Below are 24,343 nucleotides of genomic sequence, written 5' to 3'. Positions count from 1 at the left end.
CGTGGCAATGCCCTTGCAGCCAGCAGTAGCTGTGTGACCCAGTACTGACCAATGACATCCAAGGAATTTCTGCATGGGGCTGCCAGGAATGGCTTTTAAAAGGGGTCTGGCTCAGCTGGGGTGCTCTTATGGCCTTCCCTTTCCCTTTTTTTTTTTTTTTGCGGTACGTGGGCCTCTCACTGTTGTGGCCTCTCCCGCTGCGGAGCACAGGCTCCAGACGTGCAGGCTCAGCAGCCATGGCTCACGGGCCCAGCCCCTCCGCGGCATGTGGGATCTTCCCGGACCGGGGCACGAACCCGTGTCCCCTGCATCGGCAGGCGGACTCTCAACCACTGCGCCACCAGGGAAGCCCCCCTTTCCCTTTTATTCCTTCCTGGAATTCAGGTGCAAGGCTTGGAGTTGCAGCAGCCACTTTGCTACAAGAGCTGCACACTGAGGAAGTTGGAGCAGGAAGAAAGAAGGAGCCTGTCTCTTGAATGACCTCCCTGCAGCTGCTGATCTCCAAACTTCCTCTTCTGTGAGAAAACAAACCCCTTACTCAGCGAGGCCTCTGTCAGGTTTTTGGTTACTCAGTTACCCGCGGGCTCTGCCTCAGGCAGCGTGGTGTCTGGGAAGGAAAAGAAGTGATTGCGAAAGGACATGAGCATGCTCCCTGCCACTGATGATGCTGATGATAAGCACTTACTGTAGCTCAAGCACGATGCCAAGCCCAGGACACACAGAACCCTGGAGTTGAAAGGAATCTCAGGCAACATCCAGCCTCACCCTATCCCCTGTGGATGGCAAACTCGGAAGTGGCGAGGGGGTTGGAGGACTTGCATGGGAGCTGGGAGCAGAGCATTCTGTATAGAAAGGTTAAATCATGTCTCCCAGTTTCCAAATGTATCAAGACACTGTTGTGATTAATGTAATATAATAATATATATAATAGAATAATATATATTACTATGTAGAATGATATATAATATATATTAATATAATAAAAGCATCACTGAATGCAGAGGTTGTGACCATGATGAATTTTCTGGTGCGTGTGTATTTAAAGGGTTTTCATACCCCAGGAGTCATGACCACCTCCTCATGCAGACCTGCCCTGTGCTGTTCCTTCTCCTGAGAAAGTTCCCTGGGAATCTCAGAGTCTTTCTTACCTGGAGTTCAGCTCTGCCTCTGGGTAAGTTCTACCACTGATCTGGTCCACATAAGGGCCGTTGAGAATAAGCCCCTCCAAATATTTGGAAATCAGCAGTCGTATGTCCTGGTACCTCTTACCCCATTGTCACCTCGACCTAGGGTGACAGCTTGTCCTGGTTTGCCTAGGATTATCCCAGCTTTAAAACTGAAAGCTCTGGGACTTCCCTGGTGGGCCAGTGGTTAAGACTTCAGCTTCCAATGCAGGGGATGTGGGTTCGAACCCTGTTCGGGGAGCCAAGATCCTACACGCCTTGTGGTCAAAAACCAAAACATAAAACAGAAGCAATACTGTAACAAATTCAATGAAGACTTTAAAAATGGTCCACATCAAAAAAATCTTTTAAACAGAACAAAACAAAACCCTGAAAGCTCTGTGTCTGGAAACCTTCTCAGTCCTGGGCAAATCAGGATGGTTAAGGGCCTAACCCGTACCTGTCTACCCTTTTTCAGGCTAAGCAATATGTTTCCTAAAATGTTGGTAGTAGAATGAGGTGTCTCCTCCCACCCTGTCCCTCCTCTCTGGCACACTCCAGCTTGTCAACGTCACTCGTAAAATGCAGCACCTGGAACCAGAGACAATAGTGTTGAGTTCAGCAGACCTGTCAATGCAGTCAATCTGTAACCAACTGTACAACCATTGGCTCATAAGTGTACACGTGGTCAATTAAAACCATAGGGCTTATTTCCCTCAAGTCTGGTTTCCCCGCTCTCACCCTGGATTTGGCAATTGGCTTTTTCAAACTAATGGCAGTTTGTTTTTTAATTTATTCTAGTTTAACATTTTGGCTTGGGCCCAGGCATCATTCTTGTCTGGGTGATGTGAATTGTGAGCATGTAGCATCTCTTACTGGTGGTCTCACCCCTGCGTGTGACTTCTGAATATTTGGTAAACACTTCTTCTATGCTCTCATCCAAATTGTTGATTATGTTTGACAAAGAGCCCTGGGGCACACCACCGAGACATCCTTTTAGAGTAACAACAAGCTGTCAGTCAATAATCTGTAGTTTTCTTGTTCAGCCACCTAGGAATCCATCTCACTGTGTTTTGGCCCTTGGGGGTAAACCACAATGACTTTGAGCATAGGCTCCTGAAAAATAAAGATACTTTAGGGGCTGAAGCCTTTCCCAAAAAGGTGAGGGTGTCACCAGGTCAACTCCACCTGAATGAGCACAGATAGTTGAGGCACTGACCCTATAATTACGTGGGCGGTTTACTCCCTGCAAAGCCCTAATGGTCAATTGACTCCCTTTGGTCACTCACAGGTCTCTGAGTCTCCTCCTCTCACCAGAAATTAGTTAGTAAACCCCTGGGGAGTTCAGATCCATTTGCTTAGTATTCCAAGATTTTATTCTGTCACATAAAGAAATTGGTACCGTGGGATACATTATACTTTCAAATGTATCCTCTTAGAACTTGTGTTTTAACTTTTCTATTCCTCTACCTGTTCCTATAACCTCGATTACAACTGAGCTATGGCCTACGGAGAAACGCCCAGGTCTTCAACGTGCAGTTCCAAGAGTTTTGACAAATGTATGCATCCATGATGAGCACCCCAATCAAGGTACAGAGCATGTCCATCACCCTAGGAAGGTCCCCTCCTTTACCCTTCACACGGTCTAAGGCTCTAACATGGCAACAGATCTTAGACACCATGCAGATATAATTAGGGTGGAGTAAATAAGCTCTAAGAATAAAATTAAGAGATATACATGATTTGAATGTCCCTCCTACATTCAACTGTCCCTCCAGTTTAGAATGTCCCTCCCTCTCCACGGGGCAAGGTAACCAAGTGTTTACTACATTGTTTCCCCACAATTCCCATTGCATAATTTTTTTCAAATAGCTCAACATGTCATAACAATTAAAAAGTGTTTATTCTGTGTTGTAACTTGTAGTATTTAACAAATATGTATATAAAATTGAATCTGTCTGGACATAAGTGTCATTAGGTACGTAACGACCAATGTCATGGTCATTGGTTGGCAGAATTGACCCATGAAGCCTGCAGCCAGCAGAGGTGCAGGAGTGGGTGCCGGCTGGCCTCCATCACTGGTTTGTGTTGGCTGCTAGTTAAGGAGCCCTGCATTTGCAAATGCATCGCTGACTGCTGTGGCTGACACACCTGCAGGTGTCTGGTGAATGTGAGTGATTGGTGGGGCCTGGCTTTGCAAATAGTGAAGACTTCTTTTGTTGCCAGAGAGGAACTGGACTGGCCCATTCATCATAAGTGGACCGAAGATAACTCTCTGTAATACTACCTCGTAAAGAGTGTGGAAATAGTAAATCGTGAAACATTTATTATGATGGTGACGTTAGGAAAACTCTGGGAAGTTCTTTAAGTCGGATAGCAAATTATGTTTTAGGGATCCTGTCTCAGGTTCAGCTTTGGTGTTTTTGCCCAGCTATGGTTAGGTCCTACTTACATCACTGGGTAGCAATGAAGAAATATTAGCAGTAACATCAGTAATAACCACCACCATTATGACAGCAATAGCAACCGTTACTGTCTGCTCATGTGCTGGATGCTGTGCTGCGGAGCTTATGTAAGTCATACTAACTAATTCCCACAGCTGCACCATTTATAGATGAAGTAATTGGAGTCAGACAGGTTAAGTAACTTGCCTAACAGGGCTACACCACATTAGCAGCAGCATTTGTACCAGGTTTACTAGTCAGTGTCCCAGGGGAGAACAGATGGCCGACTTAAATTAGGCGATCAGAAGTGAGTATACATAAGGTGTGGGCAGGGTTTAAGGAAACCATAAGGGCTATTAACAGTGGGGCCCTTGGACCCCTAAGCCAGTGGAGCAGAGGAGAAAGCTGGGGACAGTGATGCTGTGTGGAGAGGGCTCTTTCAGGAGCTGCGGTCTTTGGTTGAGAGTCACAGTCAGTCATGGGGACATCCACGGATACGGGGAGGATAGATGCTCTGACCTCAGAGCACTTGCCTGCCTCCACTCCACTGGGCTCTCCATTGATAAACCCAGTGGAAGCAAGCGGTGGAGCCCCGTTGACGTAGTCGAGTATGGGTATTGAAAACTTCTTTCAGTCTATGGATTGCTTTTTTCACTTCATGTATGCTGACTTTTGTTCTACATATGTTTTACACTTTAATGTAATCAGAGTTAGATTTTCTTTCATGGTTCGTGCTTTTATCTCATTAAAGAAATTCCTTTCCTACTCAGATGTCGTAAGAATAGGCTCTTATTTTCTTCTACCTGTGTTAAGATGTTGTTTTCCGCATTGGTCCCTAGTATCTATAATTTTGTATGTGCGGGTGAAAAAGTGACTTTTCCCCCCAATAAACAGCCAGTTGTCCCAGCATCATTCACTGGTCTAAACTGTAATGCCACCCTTGCCATGAATGGGGTTTTCACACGTGTGGGGACCTGCATGTAAATGTGTTCCTTGGTTGATTTGTGTATCTGGGCTTGTTATTTTACAGACACCTGGCACTTGTTATTTTAGTGTCTCCTTCTTAGTGAGTTGTATTATCCAGAAGTGTGAGTCCCCATCTCCTTCTCTTCCTCCTCCTTCTTCAATTTTTTTCTTAGCTGTACTTTTCCTTTTGTTACTTGCTATTAATCTGAGAATGAACTTGACAAGTTCCATGAAAAAAATTTGTTGGGGTTTTGTCTGGAATTGCATGGCATTTATTAATTTGGAGAGAACTGACTTATTTAAAATATGAAGTTTTGGGGAATTCCCTGGTGGTCCAGTGGTTAAGACTTGGCGCTTTCACTGCTGTGGGCCTGGTTTCCATCCCTGGTCGGGGAACTAAGGTCCCACAAGCCGTGTGGCTCGGCCAAAAATAACCCAACAGAACAAACAAACAAAAATATTAAGTTTTGCCATTTGTGACTGTGGTACATATGTCTACTTGTTTAGGTGTACTTCATTTTCATGTCCTTCATTATAATTTGATAATTTCCCCTGGATCATGTACTATTTTTGTTAGAATTTTTTTCCTAGTTTAATACCTGGTGGTTTTGTTTTGTTTTGTATTAAGATTGGAAACTTCTTTTTTATTACAATTTTTATTAGTTGACTCTTGTCTAAATACTTTTGTTTTTTCATCTGTTGATCTTTTATATTTAGCAACCTGTTAAAATGTCATATTAGGTATAATAGTTTTAAAGGATCTCTTAGATTTTCTGTGTTGTAGTAGGCAAAAGTCTAAGAAAGTCCTCAAGATTTTCACCTTCTGATATACACCCCCATGTAATCTCCTCCACTGAGTGTGGCAAGATCTGTGAATATGGTGGAATAGTCACTCCCTTGAATAGGTTATTTTACATGGTAAAAATGATGGGATAGTCACTCCCATTACTGTTATATCATACAAGACTCAGTCTTAGCACATGGAAAGGAAAGACTCTCCTGGAGGCTTTGAGTAAGTACACTGTCATAGGGCGGGGCATGTGGCAAGGGACTGCAGGCGGCTTCTGGGAGCTGAGAGCAGCTCCCAGACGATCAAGGAGATGGACACCTCAGTCCTACAACCACAGGAATTTAATTCTGCCAACAACTGCATGAGCTTGGACGAGGACCCTGAGCTCCAACTGAGAATAGAAACAGGGAGCCACTTTGATTTCTGCCTTCTGAGACCTTGAGCAGAGAACAAAATTCTACTGAACTATGAGGTAATAAGTGTGTACTGTTTGAAGCTGCTATACTTGTGATAATTTATTACCCTGAAACAGAAAACAAATACATACATAAACAATTATATTGTCTGCAATTAATGGTAAGATTTTTTTCTTCCTTTCTAACCATTAAACATTTTATATTCACCTCTGGTCTTACTGTGGGTGCTGAAACCTTGGGTTAAATAGAAGAGCTGATATTGAAAATCCTTGAATTTTTCTTGATTGTGAGGAAACACTTCCAATGTTTCATCATTTGGTATAATGTTTGCTGTGATTTCTTGGAGGACATCTTTTATGAGGTCATGAGCTTTCCCTTCTATTCCTACTTTGCTAAGAGTTTATTTTCTAATTATAAATGGGTTTTAAGTTGTTAAATGAGTTTTCCAGATCTATGGAAATAATTATGTATTTTTCCCCATACATGCATGATTAGTATTCTTTAAATACCAATGACAGTTACTGTATCATGCCCAAATCACGGGTTAAGAACTGAACTATCATGTCAACATATTTTTAAACATTAAAAAGAGAACCTAGAAAGATCCCAAGTGTATAAATATTGGGGATTTAAAATTTTCAAAGTGAAGTTCAATGGGAAGAGGGACATGATAAAAAAGCCACTGGTATTACTTTATCACAAAGGATTCAGATCTTTCCCTGAATTTTCACAAACACACCATAATCTAGTAATAAAGCACCTCCCCATCCCCAGTTTTGCTTATTTCCCAAACTGATTTTGGCTGATAGCTTCCTCTCTAATACGGTTATCACTTAAAAAACACAAACATTCAAACTAAAGATACAGTGGATTACTAACTGTAACCTTAGCAAGCCTACACGGATTGTTTGCTACCAAATATGACAGTAATTTTACAGTGATCACAAAGTCATTAGGTTCTCCTTGTTACAATGACGACGAAAAGTAAAAACTCTTGCTGTTTCTAATACTCATCACAAAGAAGAGATGTGCTTATAAGGCAGGAAGTAACACAAAATTCCTTTAGAAATCATTGCATTTTCACTTTGCTCAAGTTTTCAACTGCAAAACCTCAGTGGAAAAAAATGTTGCAAACCCATAAGAGTACATCTCACCATCTTAAGTGCACTCCAAAATCTCAAGCTTACTTTAAAAGCCCACAATATGGGTATTTAAAGTCTTTTCGAAGACCTCTCCCAAATACCACACATCTCCAGATAAACCATGTAAGAAGCCTGAAAGCAGTGAAGGATGTTAACCTGCTGATGCAAGTTTCTGACACCAATCTTTCAAGCCACCAATAACCAGGTCTTCAGTTATCTTTTCAGTCTTCCCCATCTTGCAGCAAAGCAATTTTGCTTTTTCCCCTGCACTTAGCAGAGTTCTAAGCATTTTAGAAAGTTTCCAAGCAACTTTTTTTTTGTGCTTCCAAGCGATAATTTAACTAGCATTAACAATTTACTATTAACTAGTACTTTATTTGCCCATGAGCTCTATATAATTCCCCAGAGTTCTGCCTACTGATCTTTTCTCCAGAGAATTCCCTTCAACCCACATTCCCTACCACTCCCACCCTCTACAACCCACACCTAACCACAACCCTCCCCCCTTCTCCCTTTCTTCACGCCCACCCCTCCCACTCCTCCCAGCACCTGCGGCAGGCTTTTCCCTCCCCACCACCCCTCACCTCAGGGTCCTCCCATTTGAACACTAAGATTGCTCTGAAATCTGATCAAGTAAAATTGAAGTTAAAAAACACATAGAGCAAGATGAATCAAAGATCACTATCGGCATCCTGACCACTCCCTTCTTAGTAGGAATGCCCAAACTAGACCTGCCACTTCTATCACAATTTGGGCATGACCAACCCGCACCTCCAGCATAGTACAATGACCCCCTCAATTTGCCAGTTGGCTCATTTAAGTATTTGCCTAAGGCATTCAATCTTGAACACTTTCCCAACACACAGATTATATCATCACACTAAGAATTCCTCCGACCAATGCGCAGGAAGGCGGGCGGGTAGATGAGAGGGTCACGGGGATACATCCGCAAGCTCCGTCTACAAGGCAGCACTCTGTGTTGTGGCATCGCGTTAAAATGTTCTACAGCTTAAGAGTCCTCTGGGAGCAAGGTGCGTAGCACAAAACTAGTACAACAGAAGGCTGAATTGAGAAGATGCAGCATCTGAAAACCTCCACCCCAGAACAGGACAGGTGCCTGCTGGCATTCACGTGCCCAGAGATCGCTGCTCCCGGATTACACACTCAAAGCAATGCATCTGCTGAAGGCCCCGGATGCATCTGCTTTGGACTTTTAAAGATTGCCCCCTCATAAGCTCATCTGAAAACCTTAAAGTGTGGTCTCCTGAATGAATACAGGGCTTCCTGAGCAAGGCCTGGAAACAGGACACTGAAGAACTCCTCCTTCTAAGCCTCTGGAAATTCAATCTGTAGACATTAATTTAGGCGGGCTCTCTCCTCCTCCAGGGTCTCCCCTCCTGCACTGCTACGACTCACACTGGCCAGGGGCTCCACTTCTTCTGGTGCCACCAGCTTGCCATGATGAACACTACAGTAACAGACCACGGTCTACGAAGCATTTTTGTAGCTTTCAGCTGGTACCATCGCTGTGGGCCCACCCAAGGGTGCACCTTCAATCCCCACCCTCTCCACCGGCAAGCAAGACCAACCCGCCCACCCAGAGTCTCCGCTGGGGACGCCTCTCCTCCTTCGGGATTACCGACAATACCGACTCCGGCAGGGACTCCAGCAACTTTCCCGGCTTACCAGATTACCAGAAGCAACGTTTTAAGTGAAGGGGTAACCTCGAGAGAGTTAGAGGGATGAGGAGGGGCAGAGTGAGGTCACAGAAGAGGTAAGCATGGGACCTAGAGGAAAAGTCCAAACGGGTGCACTGCCACCTGGAAAATAAAGTGGGCGTCAATTTTGTCTGCCTACAGCTCCCGCCTGTCAGATACACCAGGCGCCATACCAGTAACCGCTCAGGGTGGCACCTGACCTCCATCACTCCCTAGACCACCCTCACACCCAGACCTGGGTTCCACCCAGCTGGGCCTGGCTGGACCCTGTCCCAGGCCGAGCCAGAATTACATACCGCCCTGGGCCAGAACTATCAGCCCCGCGAAGCTAAGTTCAGTTTCCACAACGCCAGGCGGGTTCACAACCCTCTGTCTGAAAAAAAGGGGGCTGCTGGTATTGACAAGTTCAAGTTCTGCCCTCCCTGCCCATCTGCGTCCCTGTACCCCACTGCCTTCCTTCCTGCAAATTTTGAGGGCATCGACTGCCCAAGTGTGTCTCCAGCAAGGGCCGCGAGACCATCAGCCTCCTCCTCCTGTCTCTCTGCCTTCCTCCTTCCATACAAACCAGGGCACTGGGGGCCGCTCAGCCTACACAGGAGCAGCGCCCTCCTAGAGGTCAGGCTCCCCTTCTCCAGCAGGCAGCTGCGACAGCCAGGCCCGGGGTGTTGTCCTCCCCCCGGGTTACTGTGGGCACTTCCGACTCAGCTCTTCCCAGCACAGTTCCCCCAACATCAAGTCTCTCCTTCAACCTTCCTTCTCCTGGCACCCCCCACCCCCCCAGTCCCATCGAACTCTGCCATCTCCCCCACCTGTCTCCTGAGACCCTAAACTGGCCACCTCTTCCCCCAAAACTAAGCCCAGACCCCCTGCCCTCCCTGTCGCTAGCTCCTCGCTTTTTTATCTTTTTAAATAGAATTTTTCTTTAAGAGCAGTTTTACATTCACAGCAAAGTTGAACAGAAAGTACAGAGTGTTCTCATAAACTCCATCTCTCCCCACGCTCCCAGACTCCCTCGTTATCAACATCCTTCACAGAGTGGTACATTTGTTAACAACTGATGAATCTACGTTGACACATCCTTATCACCAAAAGTCCATAGTTCACATTAGGTTTCACTCTTGGTGTTGTACATTCTATGGGTTTTAACAAATGCATAAGGACATGCATCCACCATTATAGTATCATACAGAGTACTTTTACTGCTCTAAAGATCCTCTGCAATCTGCTGATTCATCCCTCCCTCCCTCCAACCCCTGGCAACCACTGATCTTTTTACTGTCTGCATAGTTTTACCTCTTTTACAATGTCATATAGTTGGAATCATACAGTATGCAGCTTTGGCTTCTTTCACTTCATAATATGCATTTAAGTTTCTTCCATGTCTTTTCATGACTTGATAGCTCATTTCTTTTTAGCACTCGGTAATATTCCATTGTCTGCATGTACCACAGTTTATCTGTTCACCTACTGAAGGACATCTTGGTTGCTTCCAGGTTTTCGTAATTATGAATAAAGCTGCTATAAACATCCATGTGCAGGTTTTTGTGTGGACATAAGTTTTCAAGTCCTTTGGGTAAATACTGAGGAGTGTGATTGCTGGATCATAGGTAAGAGTATGTTTAGTTTTGCAAGAGGCTGCCAAACTGTCTTCCCAAGTTGCTGAACGATTTTGAAAGATCATTGCCATTTTTTAGCTGTTGAATTTTTTTTTATTACTGATTTGACTTATTTTTTAAAGTTTATAGATCTTTTCAGGCTTTTAAAATTCTTGTTTGATTTTTTAATGTTTTTCTAGAAAATTGTCTACTGCATCTAATTATTAATTGTTCTATTGTTCACAGCTTTCATGAAATTAAAAAAATTTTTCCCATATCAATATTTATATTTAATTTTCATATTTAGTATCATTTATTTGTGCCTTTTCTTGTTTATTACTGACTAATTTTGGAGAGTTTTATCCATTTTACAGGTCTGTAAAGAGTCAGCTTTTGATTTTTATTAAACCTAGTTAGTTAGCTTCCCATTCACTTCTGTTCTTACATTTATTAGTTTCTACTTTGTTTTACTATTATTTTTATGTCTTCAACTGAATGCTTTAGAGCATTAGCTTTTAATTCTTCTTCTTTTCTATTGTACCTAAGTTCTTCTCTAAGCACTGTTGCATTCCACATGTAGAATGGTACCCATTTCTAAATATTTTGTAATCTTTATAATGGTTTATTCTTTAACACATGAAATATTTAGAAAACTATTTCTTATTGTTCAAATACATTGATTCATTTAAAAAATTTGTTTTTGATTGTATTTTCTTGGTGGTACTGAGTTTTTGTACTTACTGAGATTCTTTTTGTTGTTGTTCAGGGATCAATTTTTGTAAATATTCAACTTTGATAAATGTTTTAAGTGTGACAGGAAAAAAAATATGTTCCTAACATTGGGCACATGGTCAGATTATTCCAAATTTTTGAAACACTAATTCTTTCTGATATCCTTACAGGGTAGTCTGCCTTTTCTTAGATCGAAGGGCTTTTGGAGTCCCAGACTAGCTCTCAGTTTAATTTTTTGTTTTTTTTGTGTTTTTGGTTTTTTTGAACATCTTTATTTTATTTTTTTATACAGCAGGTTCTTATTTGTTATCTATTTTATACATATTAGTGTATATATGTCAATCCCAATCTCCCAATTCATCATCCCCCAATTTCCCCCCTTGGTGTCCATACGTTTGTTCTCTACATCCGTGTCTCTATTTCTGCCTTGCACTCAGTTTAATTTTTTGGATTAGGATTCCTGTGCTCTGGGAATAATGTAAACGTGGCTCCTATTTCTGTGAGTGAGTAAGCCTGGGGATTTGATTTCATGTGAAACACTTACTCTTCTTTATCCATAGCAGCAGACAGATGACAAACTCGCTGGACACCCGTAGTCCTGGGGGAATCACTTATATTTATGTGTATAGTTTTTCTAGCCCCCTTTTCATGGAAGGGTTCACAGAGAGTTACAAAACTTGTGCTACATTTATTAGAAATTTGAGAGGTGACTCTCTCAATGAACACTTGATCAAATGATACAGAAGTGCCAATTACAAGGGGAAAAATATATAACAGTATAAGCTTAGGTTTTCATTGTAGTGTTTATTCCAGCACGTATTTCCAACACTACTTTTGAGCTTGATAGAAAGACTTCAGTCATATATAATATTTTTAAATTATCTTTTTAAAACTTCTACTGAGTTGGCTGAAGCTACTAATTAGGTTGCTCAGCTATCTTAGCCAACTTATTCTGTATTTGAGAAATTAGGAACTAAAAGGAATTATTTATTATCTATTTGTACCACTGTCTACAGAAAATGAGATCAGCTTTGACTAAGATTTGCTGTGTACCACTGGTTTGAGGATTTTCCTTCTGCTTTTACACAAAATAACTTTTATAATATGTGGGACAGGGACTTTCCAAATTTCTCACCTACTTATTACTACATCCTACTGAGCTGATTACAGTATTTTTGATCCAGCAGCCCTACAGATGGAAGGCCACTGAAGACTTTAGTAGACCCCCATTTGGGACTATAATCACTCTGAATGAAGAAACCTAAGTTTTCTTTTTAGACTGTGGTATTCACATTTTATTTTTTATTTTTTTTATTAAAAAAAAATTTTAACATCTTTATTGGAGTATAATTGCTTTACAGTGGTGTGTTAGTTTCTGCTTTATAACAAAGTGAATCAGTGATACATATACATATGTCCCCATGTCTCTTCCCTCTTGCATCTCCCTCCCTCCCACCCTCCCTATCCCACCCCTCTAGGCGGTCACAAAGCACCGAACTATCTCCCTGTGCTATGCGGCTGCTTCCCACTAGCTATCTATTTTATGTTTGGTAGTGTATATATGTCCATGCCACTCTCTCACTTTGTCTCAGCTTACCCTTCCCCCTCCCCCTATCCTCAAGTCCATTCTCTAGTAGGTCTTCATCTTTATTCCTGTCTTGCCCCTAGGTTCTTCATGACCATTTTTTTTTTTTTTTAGATTCCATATATATGTGTTAGCATACGGTATTTGTTTTTCTCTTTCTGACTTACTTCACTCTGTATGACAGACTCTAGGTCCATCCACCTCACTACAAATAACTCAATTTCGAAGAAACCTAAGTATTAATAACTAAAGTATTAGTTATACTTTAGTGTGACGTATTTGGAGGAAGTAGGATTGGGGTGAGATAAAGTCTTTTTTAGGTCTAAAAACAAGATTGCCCTTTGACTTCTTGATGAAGGCAAGACATCTTAAATGCTTAAACCACCTGACTTAATATTTAATAAAGATGTACCTTTAGTCTATGTTAATCCACCACAGTTCTGAGCTCAGTTATTTTTGACTCATTTATTTTTCTCAGGCTGTGAAAGAGGACGGGTGGAAGGGTACCACTGAAGCATGGCAAGTGTCTCCCATCACTCTGAGCTGGCTCACCCCCACCTGCTGCCAGCCCGTCTTCTTCCTCTGACTCAAAACAGCACCTTGTGACTTTTATAAACATTTTTATCAGCAACATTAATTCTTGAAATCATTATTTTAATTATGTGATAGGCAGGATTGTTTTGTTTATACTAACCCCCAGATTGAATCATAATACTGTACATATTGTAGGTGTTCCAAAAGCTGGTTGGTTCAGAAAGAAGTAACTCTACTAACGGTTGATAATATTTTTTGAGCACTTGCTCTATGCCAGGTGCTGGGATAAGAGCTTTAAATGGGCTGATTTTTGATCATCAGGCCAATTGTATAAGGAGGAAGCAAGTCGTTTATTGTGAAATTTAGGGCTCAGCAAGATTTGAATCCTCATTAACTGTCCTTCTGCTGGCTTGCACTGTCCAGGTTATTTCTTTTGTTGTTCACTTATACTCTACTCTTTATCCTGACCTTTACCTTGAAACATAAGGTAATTTTATTGCCTTGAGAGAATAGTTCTTAAAGGTATAAAAATAATTTTAAAAAGAACTCTTTCTCATTTTGATGAAATCACAGGAACCATTTTTTCTCTTCCTCATTGGTAGTGTGTCCAGAATGGCAAGACATACTTAGATCACCTTATAACCCTTGACAGAGGATGGAGAAAGAAGACAAGTCCTAAGCTATATGGAAGGACTGATTGATGGAATAAATGAACAAAGGACTAGGACCATAGCTTCTGGTTCACAAAGTGCTGTGTAACAGAGAGAATATGAGCTTTAGGATTCGACCAGGTTTGAAATACCGTCTGCTGCTTACGGATGATGTCACCTGGGACCCATTACATAAGCTCTCTCAGCCACAGTTGCCTTGAGGAAAGAAAGAGTAGAAAAGAAAATAACGTGGTGGTGAATGAAATCTCACACTATAAGTAGGTTACAAACCATAAATCAAAAAGACACATGCACCTCAATGTTCACTGCAGCATTATTTACAATAGCCAGGTCACGGAAGCAATCTAAATGCCCATTGACAGACAAATGGATAAAGAAGATGTGGTACATATATACAATGGAATATTACACAGCCATAAAAAGGAACAAAACTGGGTCATTTGTAGAAACATGGATGGACCTAGAGACTGTCATACAGAGTGAAATAAGTCAGAAAGAGAAAAACAAATATCATATATTAACGCATATATGTGGAATCTAGAAGAATGGTACAGATGAACAGGTTTGCAAGGCAGAAATAGAGACACAGACATAGAGAACAAAAGTATGGACACCAAGTGGGGAAAGGGAGGGTGGGATGAACTGGGAGATTGGGATTGACATATATACACTAATATGTATAAAACAGATAACTAATGAGAACCTGTTGTATAGCACAGGGAACTCTATTCAGTGCTCTGTGGTGACCTAAATGCAAAGGAAATCCAAAGAAGAGGGGATATATGTATACATATGACTGATTCACTTTGCTGTACAGTAAAAACTAACAAAATATTGTAAAACAACTGTACTCCAATTTAAAAAAAATAAACGGTAACAATTACAAGACAGAAAAAGAAAAGAGAAAAGTGGGTTACAACAATATCTGTTAAATCAGAGCACCTTATTGTAATGCAAGTCCTTAAAGACACTTCCTGCTAGCACTGCTAATGATGGAGAGAAGCAGTGGAGGCACTTTTCCCCACACTCACTCTCTTGTGCACCCCTCTACCCAGAATTGGTCTCTACAAGGAAACAGGACTCCCAGAGGGTAGCTGAGTCCATGTCCAGGGCAGAGAAAACCTCAGGATATATGTGGAGCAAAGCAAGAATGATTTCCAGGACTTCCAGAGTTGTGCTGGAAGGACACAGGAATTGACCTGGGGAGGTTCCCACCTGCCTTTGACCATCACAAAGGAAATGGTAATTATAGTTGGAATTGTTGAATTTGTACAAAGTTAATAACATTTAAAAGAAAAGTTAGGGCTTCCCTGGTGGCGCAGTGCTTGAGAGTCCGCCTGCCGATGCAGGGGACGTGGGTTCATGCCCCGGTCCGGGAGGATCCCACATGCCGCGGAGCGGCTGCGCCCGTTAGCTATGGCCGCTGAGCCTGCGCGTCTGGAGCCTGTGCTCCGCAACGGGAAAGGCCACAACAGTGAGAGGCCCGCGTACCGCAAAAAAAAAAAAAAGAAAATATAAGATGAATGAAGAGGAGGTCATAGTAGAAGAATGAATGCGATGACACGTGTTTAACTCTGGGTTGATTGTAACAAGTAGAACAGTAACACACACCCACTTATTTCTTCCCTTGGGCCATGATTACAGCTGGCTTTCCAAAAACAGTGGGTTCAACAAATCTTGGACCAAAATTTCCATAATACTAGAAAGGTATTGTAGTAAATAGTACTAGATTTTGTATAACTTAGAGAAGGCTTAGGAAGTATAGAAAAAATTAGGAAATGAATTGGGTTGATAATTTAGAGTAGTTTGAAGGGTTCCGTAGTCATTGTGTTCGTGTGTGAAGTGTTCAAAAATGAGTCATGCTAAAATTTTAATTGTAGCTTAGGTAATTTATGGTAATATAAGTATATGATCATTGCTTGAATGTATAAGAAAATTTGACTTTCAAAGTTTTGTTTATTAAAATTGAAGGTTTAGTAAATTGAACATTAAACAAAATACAAATTACAATGAGTGTTCTTTCCAAGGGGAGTTTTTTAAATATAAAAAAATGTAATCACTTTTTTGTGTATGTTGGAGATATTTGTGAGTATTAGATGGATTATAGTCTGAAAAGCAGAATATAAACTTTCTCTTTAAATGAATATTCAACTTTCATTGTCTTTTTCTTTGTGGATGGTAGAGCTTGGTCCATTCTGGGTGTGAGGTCCAATTTCTCTAGGGCTGAGAGGTAACACCTCTCTTCTCTCCTTGGAGTAAAGATGAGACTTATCAGGTGTGATGAAGAATGGGCACCACTTGCCCTTGAGGACTGATTGTCAGTTTATGACAACTGGGGCTTATCACTGAAAGGGCAATTGAGGGTCTTCCCAATAAGCTAACCACAGATATTGTAAGGGAAGAGAAGAGAGCAGGGCTTTCACTCAGAGGATAAAAGGGATAGCGACCAGAAAACAAGCGAGGCCGGGAAAGCCAGGAGAAGCTAGGCACTCTCAGGCTGAGACTGTGATCCTCAAGTGGGTGCCTTGGCCTAGAGGTAGCCTCAAGTGGGTCAAGTGGGGAACCCCATGAGGAGCCATGAGGGATCACAGCCCTGGCCAGCACTGTCCGGGATTTCCAGTGCTTTAGTTACTCTGGTGCCCGAAGGACGTGGCTACTGAAGCAGAAATCCTGGCGCTCGTCTCATCAGTTATCATAGCCTTATAATGTGTTTAATATTTGGCAGAGCTGGTTCCTCCTTACAATTCTTTCCAAAGTTGCCTCTTCCATGGCACCTACACAGAAGTTAAGAAGAAAAACCACTTTAAATAAAGGAATGAAGCTAGAAATGGGGGGAGGTTTATTTCAGAGAACAGAGGGCATAGCATCCATCAGCTACTCAGAGAGCTCATGGAGAATGAGGAAGATGCTGCAACTACATCTGGTTGATCTTCCCTTCCCAGACCATCAGTCAGAGGGAGGGTACATGAAAAGTAAAGAGAAATCTTCCTTGTCTATTAGGGTGCATGAAGATTTAAGTGGCATTTGACTAGACTTCCAGGGCAGGGAGATAATCTCTAACAGTAGAAAAATTTAGGAAGCTCAGTTAACTAGACTAGACTGCTTAACATTTGCCTAATATTTAAACGACCCAGTCAAAATAACTATATCCCCTTCACCATTATGAGTCTGTGATTTTCTTTGTCTTTAAAGGACAGAGATACACGAATTGAAGTAATCAAAATACAATTAAATCCTAGAGGATAAGATAGGAGGCAACCTTCACTGTATTTGTGATAGAAATTTGCATGCTGATTATACCCTGTGCTGGAGTGCTGGGGAGTGAACCCCAATCTTACATTTATAAAGGATGGGACAGCACTCTACCATTTATTCATGCATGAAGCATTTATTGAGAGCCTATGAGGTACCTGTGCCAGGCATTAGGAAATAACATGGTGAGCGAAACAGACATGGGCCTTGACCTTGTGGAGATCACTGCCTAAGTGGAGGAGGAAGACATAAAATAATCATGCACTTGCCTGCATAATTGCATATTGTGATAAATCCTTTTTTTTAAATAAATAAATTTATTTATTTTTGGCTGCATTGGGTCTTCGTTGCTGCATGCGGGCTTTCTCAGTTGCAGTGAGCGGGGGCTACTCTTCATTATGGTGCGTGGGCCTCTCACTGCAGTGGCTTCTGTTGTCGCGGAGCACAGGCTCTAGGCGTGCGGGCTTCAGTAGTTGTGGCTCACGGGCTCAGTAGTTGTGGCTCGCGGTCTCTAGAGCACAGGCTCAGTAGCTGTGGCACATGGGCTTAGTTGCTCCATGGCATGTGGGATCTTCCTGGAGCAGGGCTCGAACCAGTGTCCCCTGCATTGGCAGGCATATTCTTAACCACTGCACCACCAGGAAAGTCCTATTGTGATAAATTCTTGAGGGAAAGACACTTGGTGCTGGGAGAGGCAATCTAGCCTGGGGCAGGAAGTTTATGGAGGAACTGACTTTTAGGCTGAGATCTGAAGCACAAGTGTGAGACAAGGCAGAGGAAAGGCGAGGGGAGAGAGCTCCCGGCAGAGGGAACAGCCTGTACAGACCTCCAGGGCAGCAAAATGCCTTCATGGAATGCTTGAGGAGCTTACAGAAGGCTGGTGCGTGGGAGCAGGAAGTAGACGATGAAGGTGGAGAGGCGGGCCTGAAGACCCTATGAGGATGTGGTCCTTGATCTAAGAGTGACATGAGGCCTGAATGTTTAAGCAGAGGGCTGACACGATCAGAAGTGTCTGGAAAGGGTCACTCTGGCTGCCCTGCTGTGAACATACAGGAACAGGCACAGGAGGATGCTGGCAGCTCAGTGAGGAGGGTGTTACTGTAACACCCACTCAGTGTTGGCGTCTCCTTCCCCCCAGTCTGTCCACCAAGACCTCAGGTTACACAATATTTGTAGCGGTGACCTTTCTCAGCAACTCGGTGCCCTGGGCCTACGGTGGGGCTTTGAGGAGCTTCTAAGGTTTCAAAAGCACCCCAGGAGGGCTAAATATTTTTGTTGCTGACCCAACGGGCCTGAGGCTTCCTAAATCATAACTGCCGCATCCTGCTAGACCCCAGGGTGCTTTTTGGTGGTGTCCTGCTTGTGTTCTCTCCTACCCCAACCCCACTTTGCCTGAGGACACGATCCTACAGAGCCTGAGAGGGCATGGCTTCAGGCCATACTTTGAGCAATCGTCATTCTTAATGAAATTCATTTCTATTTTCCTCCTTACTGACCTGCAAAACTTTCACTTACATCATTTGAGGATTAATTATGAATTTTGAGGCAATGTCCGTGTAAACTGATATGCTGTCTTTCAAATCTTAAAAAAGTGAAGTGAGTTTTCTCTGGCAGAACTATTTAGTGGAGCTATTACGTTTTTGTAGTGTTAATTTTTTGCCACAAAATAATAAATGGTACCAACAAAATAATATGGTATCAACCTTCCGGAAATTAAAGCTGGTTTTAGGGAATCTGAGTAAGATTTAGGACTACATGTATCACTGCATCTTGGATTCAGCAATCAAAATAGTTTATTTTGCGACAAATTACATTTAAAAAGTACTTCGTTCTTCTCTAATTAGAACAGAGGGATTCTTACCCTATCAAAAGAGATCAAATCCACTCTGTTCACCATCCTGGCGCCTGTGGAAGCCTGCCAGCAACGGGACTTCTACAGCAGTAACCGCTGGGGAGGCTGGGGCCTAGGGCCACTTCTGCTGGCTCTAAGTGAGGTCTCTGCAACCAGAAGGAGCACACAGCTCTTCTTAAAACTGAAAGTGTTTATGCCCCCAGATGAAACCGAACTCTACTTGGCCAAGAGGCGTGTGCATAAAGCGCAACAGAGTGACTTCTGGCTGCAAACCAAACAAAACCAGAGGAATCTGGAGAAAGGTAACTCGTGCCCATGGAAACAGTGGCAGTTCCTGCCGAACTGCTAAGAACGGTCTTCCTGCTAGGGCCACTGCACGTAGAATCTGTGCAATGCTGTACCCCCTCAAGGATTTAAACTTATTGAAAAGTAACTAAATAAAATCATGGATTGGTTCTCTTGAAAAACAAGATATCCAATTCTGACATGTTGCAAGGGCCAAGCAATGGAATGTCGAATTTTGAAATGAGGGCAACACCTAGGGTCCTTCCTCCCGACCTGCCCTTGAGGCGGCGTGCAGGCTGCCATCCACTCCTCGAGTCACTGATGGGCTGCTCTCCCCTCCCCAAGGGGCCTTTCGTGGGACCTCAGGGGTGTCCTCTCTAAGGTGATCACCCTAGCAAAGGTCAGAGCCATTCTTGGAGAGAAAACTAATTAGACAAAAATGTTAAGCAGCTTAAGGTCAGGACAGTGAGAGTAGATCATGAATTTTACGAAGATTCGTTAGAAGAGCTGCCATCAGAAACTAACACAACATTGTAAAGCAATTATACTCCAATAGGGATGTTAAAATAAAATTAAAAAAAAGATCTGCCCTCTACAAGCTGGAGACCCAGGAGAGCTGGTAGTGTGGTTCCAGTCCAAGTACTCAAGAAGATGGATGTTCTAGCTGAAGACAGGCAGAGGGAGCAAATTCTCTCTTACCTCACACTTTGTTCTGCACAGGCCTCCAATGGACTGGATGAGGCCCACCCCCACTGGGGAGGGCAATCTGCTTGACTCAGTCGACAGATTCGAATGCTAATCTCATCCAGAAACACCTTCACAGGCATACCCAGAAATAATGTCTAACCAAATATCTGGGCACCCCATGGCCCAGGCAAGTTGGCACATAAAATTAACCCATCACACTGTGATATCTTTAAAAGGTTAAAAAAAAAAAAGTAAGTGTATCTTACTGTATCTTACTTATACAGAAAGTATATGAGGTAAGCTTTCATTTGTGTAAAATATATACATAGGTTCATATAGACACACCCCACAGGTGACCGCACTAGCTCTTGCTAGCTGAGAGCCCACGACATGGGGGGGAGATCACAACGTAGGAGTGAACTGTGCGTATTCACACATACACATATATATTTTTAAAATACAAAATTTATGAGATTTATTGTGTCTTCCTGATCAGTTTGCAGGTGGTATAAAATAGGGTGTGTGAGGAAGTGAATAGAAAATTTCCATGAGGATACACAGGTCAACTGTGTTTCTCTCCTGATGGTAGAATTCTGGGGATTGAGAAGCAGTGGAAAGAGATTTACTTTTCACTTTATATACTTCTATACTGTTTGAACGTTTTAACCATGGTCACATTCCTCTTTTAAATGACAACTTCTTTAAAACGTGTGTGTGTGTGTGTGTGTGTGTGTGTGGTTTTGCTGGCCACTAGTGTAATAGGTCCCTTTAGAGTGATGGGCTGCAGCAAACCCTACTGACAGCTTAAGCTCAGGTAACCCTGGACTGGTCAGCTTTGTGGTCAGTTTTGGATGGACATATTTAAACTAGAGTATTCCAAAAAAGTGCCAGGAGAAACACCTCACGCCCATTAGGATGGCTACTATCAAAAAGATAGGAAACAACAAGTGTTGGTGAGGATGTGGAGAAATTGGAACACCTGTGCACTGTTGGTGGGAATGTAAAATGGTGCAGCCACTATGGAAAACAGTATGGAGGTTCCTCAAAAAATTAAAAATAAAATTACTATATGACCCAGCAATTCCACTTCTGGGTACATACCCAAAAGAATTGAAAGCAGGGTCTTGAAGAGATATTTGTATACCCGTGTTCATAGCAACATTATTTACAATAGCTAAAAAGTGGAAGCAACCCAAGTGTCCATCAGTGGGTGAATGGATAAGCAAAATGTGGTCTATACATACAGTGGGATATTATTCAGTCTTAAAAAGTACAGAAATTCTGCAATATGCTACAACATAGATGAACCTTGAAGATATCACACTATGTGAAATAAGACAGTCACAAAAAGACAAATACTGTATGCTTCCACTTATATGGAGTAGTCATAATCATAAAGATGGAAAGTATAATGATGGTTGCCAGGGGCTGGGGGAGGAGAGAATGAGAAGTTATTGTTGACTGGTATAGCTGCAGTTTTACAAGATGAAAAGAGTTACGGGGATAGATGGTGGTGATGGCTACACAACAAGATGAATATATTTAATACCACTGAACTGTATACTTAAAAATGGTTAAGATGGTAAATTTTTATGTTATGTGTATTTTTTTTTTTTCTTTTTTGCAGTACACGGGCCTCCCACTATTGTGGCCTCTCCCGTTGTGGAGCACAGGCTCTGGACGGGCAGGCCCAGCGGCCATGGCTCACGGGCCCAGCCGCTCCGCGGCATGTGGGATCTTCCCGGACCGGGGCACAAACCCGTGTCCCCTGCATCGACAGGCGGACTCCCAACCACTGCGCCACCAGGGAAGCCCCCCCGCCTTTTTTTTTTTTTTTGCGGTACGCGGGCCTCTCACTGTGTGGCCTCTCCCGCTGCGGAGCACAGGCTCCGGACGCGCAGGCTCAGCGGCCTTGGCTCACGGGCCCAGCCGCTCCGCAGCATGCGGGATCTTCTCGGACCGGGGGACGAACCCGTGTACCCTGCATCGGCAGGCGGACTCTCAACCACTGCGCCACCAGGGAAGCCCTATGTTATGTGTATTTTAACACAACAAAAAAAAAAGAAAAAAGAATAAAAAAGACGCAGTCAAACATGGCTGTGTCTTAAAAAATGAAAAGCAACAAATACATCCATTTTAATAACAACAGCAAAAAACAGTACCAGTAGAATGGTTAAAGAAAAGTAACCCATTTCATCCTTTCTAGCACCAGAGACAGTGCCTGGAAATTCTAGGAAGGACAATCCAAGCTGCTGACACAGAGGTCCTTCCCTGGGACTCCCATGGCTCAGCTTCACTCCTGGCCCCTAGGAGAGGGGCCCCTGCTCAGCTGGCAGGAAGTTCATCTCCACTATCAGGCCTCCTGACCATAAAAGTCATACCATCGGTCACGTTCTACTGCCTGGTCTCAAATCTCAAAGGCCATAGCAAAAGGGAGAGCCAAGGAGACTCTCTCTCCTGGAGCACAAGCCAGGCTGTGTCCAGCTGTGCCTGGTCTGAGCTAGCATATCTTTCTTTCTTTTTTCTTAAACATCTTTATTGGAGTATAATTGCTTTACATTGTTGTGCTAGTTCCTGCTGTATAAGAAAGTGAATCAGCTATATGTATACATATATCCCTATATCCCCTCCCTCTTGTGTCTCCCTCCCACCCCCCCATCCCACCCCTCTAGGTGGTCACAAAGCACCAAGCTGATCTCCCTGTGCTATGCGGCTGCTTCCCACTAGCTATCTATTTTACATTTGGTAGTGTATATATGTCAATGCTACTCTCTCACTTCGTCTCAGCTTACCCTTCCCCCTCCATGTGTCCTCAAGTCCATTCTCTATGTCTGCGTCTTTATTCCTGTCCTGCCCCTAGGTTCTTCAGAACCATATTTTTTTTTAGATTCCATATATAGGTGCTAGTATATGGTATTTGTTTTTCTCTTTCTGACTTACTTCACTCTGTATGACAGTCTCTAGTTCCATCCACCTCACTACAAATAAGTCAATTTCATTTCTTTTTCTGGCTGAGTAATATTCCATTGAATATATGTGCCACATCTTCTTTATCATCTGTCGATGGACACTTAGGTTGCTTCCATGTCCTGGCTATTGTAAATAGGAGCATATCTTTCTTGAATGACAAGTGGCTTGGGATCGACATGCATTCTCTTGCTGACCCTCCCCTATTCATTTAAGCTGTACCATGTGACATGGTGGAGTTTGCGCCAGCTCTTCACTTGACGATAGTATAAATTCTGGGGCAGCACTGACCAGCATTGACCATTGTAACGATGGAAATGTTCTATATCCTCTGTGCTGCCTAATATGCCATATGCGGCCATTGAGCACCTGAAAGGTGGCAAGTGTGACTGAGGAACTGAATTTTAAATTTTATTCAATTGTAATTAATTTAAATTGCAATAAGTACATGCTGCCAGTGGCTGCTCTATTGGAGAGTGCCACTCTAGAACCCTGACCTGAATGGGTGTTAGCTTGGTCTTGGTTAAATTCTAGCCTTGGAATGTTAAAAGTGACCTAGAGGGGTGGGATTAAGGAGGGTGGGAGGGAGATGCAAGAGGGAGGGGATATGGGCATATACATATGCATATAGCTGATTCACTTTGTTATACAGCAGAAACTAACACAACACTGTAAAGCAATTATACTCCAATAAAGATGTTAAAAAAATACCATTTACACTAGCACAACATATACTTTTTAGAAATAAAATTTATAAAACATGTGAAAAACAAAGTGACCTTCTTGAAATGAATCTTCAGTGGCAGAGCTATTAATAACTAGCTGTTTCTTTTAAACCAGCTGTTAAACTAGCTGTTTTAAACTAGCTGTTTCTTTTAAACTTTTAAACCAACTAACTAATCCAGCAACTAAGTAGTCAACTCCCCTCCATTGACCCCACAGCTTCCTCCGGGTACCATCTGTGTCTTCTCCTTCCCTTCACAGACAGGGTTTTGGAAAACCTTTTCTACGATCGTTGACATGTCCTCATTCCTGCTCACTCCTCACTCCCTGCCACCTGGCTTCCCCTCATGCTGCTTTCAAAGCCGCGTCTCTTGTCAAAGTCACCACTGCTGCTGAGTTAGTCTTCGAGGGCTGCCACCACAAAGTGCCCCAGACTGGGTGGCTTACACAACAGAAATTCATTTTCTCACAGTTCTGGAGGCTGGAAGTCTGAGATCAAGGTGTCAGATGGATGGTTTCTTCTGAGGCCTCTCTCCTTGGCTTGTAGATGGCTGCCTTCTCCCTGTGTCTTCACATGCTCTTCTCTCTGTGTGGTCTGTGTCCTAATATCTTCTTTTTATAAGGATATCAGTCATGTTGGATTAGGGTCCACCCATATGTCCTCACTTTAACTTAATTCCTTTTATTTTTTCCTTTGGCTGCGCGGCATGTGGGATTTTAGTTCCCAGACCAGGGACCGAACCCGCAGCCCCTGCAGTGGAAGTGCAGTCTTAACCACTGGACCGCCAGGGAAGTCCCTTAATTATTTCTTTAAAGATTCT

At 42.8% G+C, this 24,343-nt stretch overlaps 1 long non-coding RNA gene across 1 annotated transcript in view; it reads right to left on the bottom strand.

The window, feature by feature from the left end:
- Positions 1–1,484: 1,484 nt before the first annotated feature.
- LOC113623728 (uncharacterized) overlaps positions 1,485–24,343 on the bottom strand; it is a 46,246-nt gene continuing 23,387 nt past the window's right edge. Inside the window, exon 2 of the long non-coding RNA XR_003434032.1 lies at positions 1,485–1,754. This is a non-coding gene — a long non-coding RNA (uncharacterized LOC113623728). The remainder of the gene's footprint in view (positions 1,755–24,343) is intronic.

Source organism: Aethalodelphis obliquidens, unplaced genomic scaffold, assembly GCF_003676395.1.
Source record: "Aethalodelphis obliquidens isolate GAN/ISIS:26980383/991018 unplaced genomic scaffold, ASM367639v1 scaffold1, whole genome shotgun sequence".
Taxonomy (NCBI): domain Eukaryota; kingdom Metazoa; phylum Chordata; class Mammalia; order Artiodactyla; family Delphinidae; genus Aethalodelphis; species Aethalodelphis obliquidens.
Note: the sequence above shows the minus strand (reverse complement) of the source record. Positions and strands in the feature narration are given on the sequence as shown.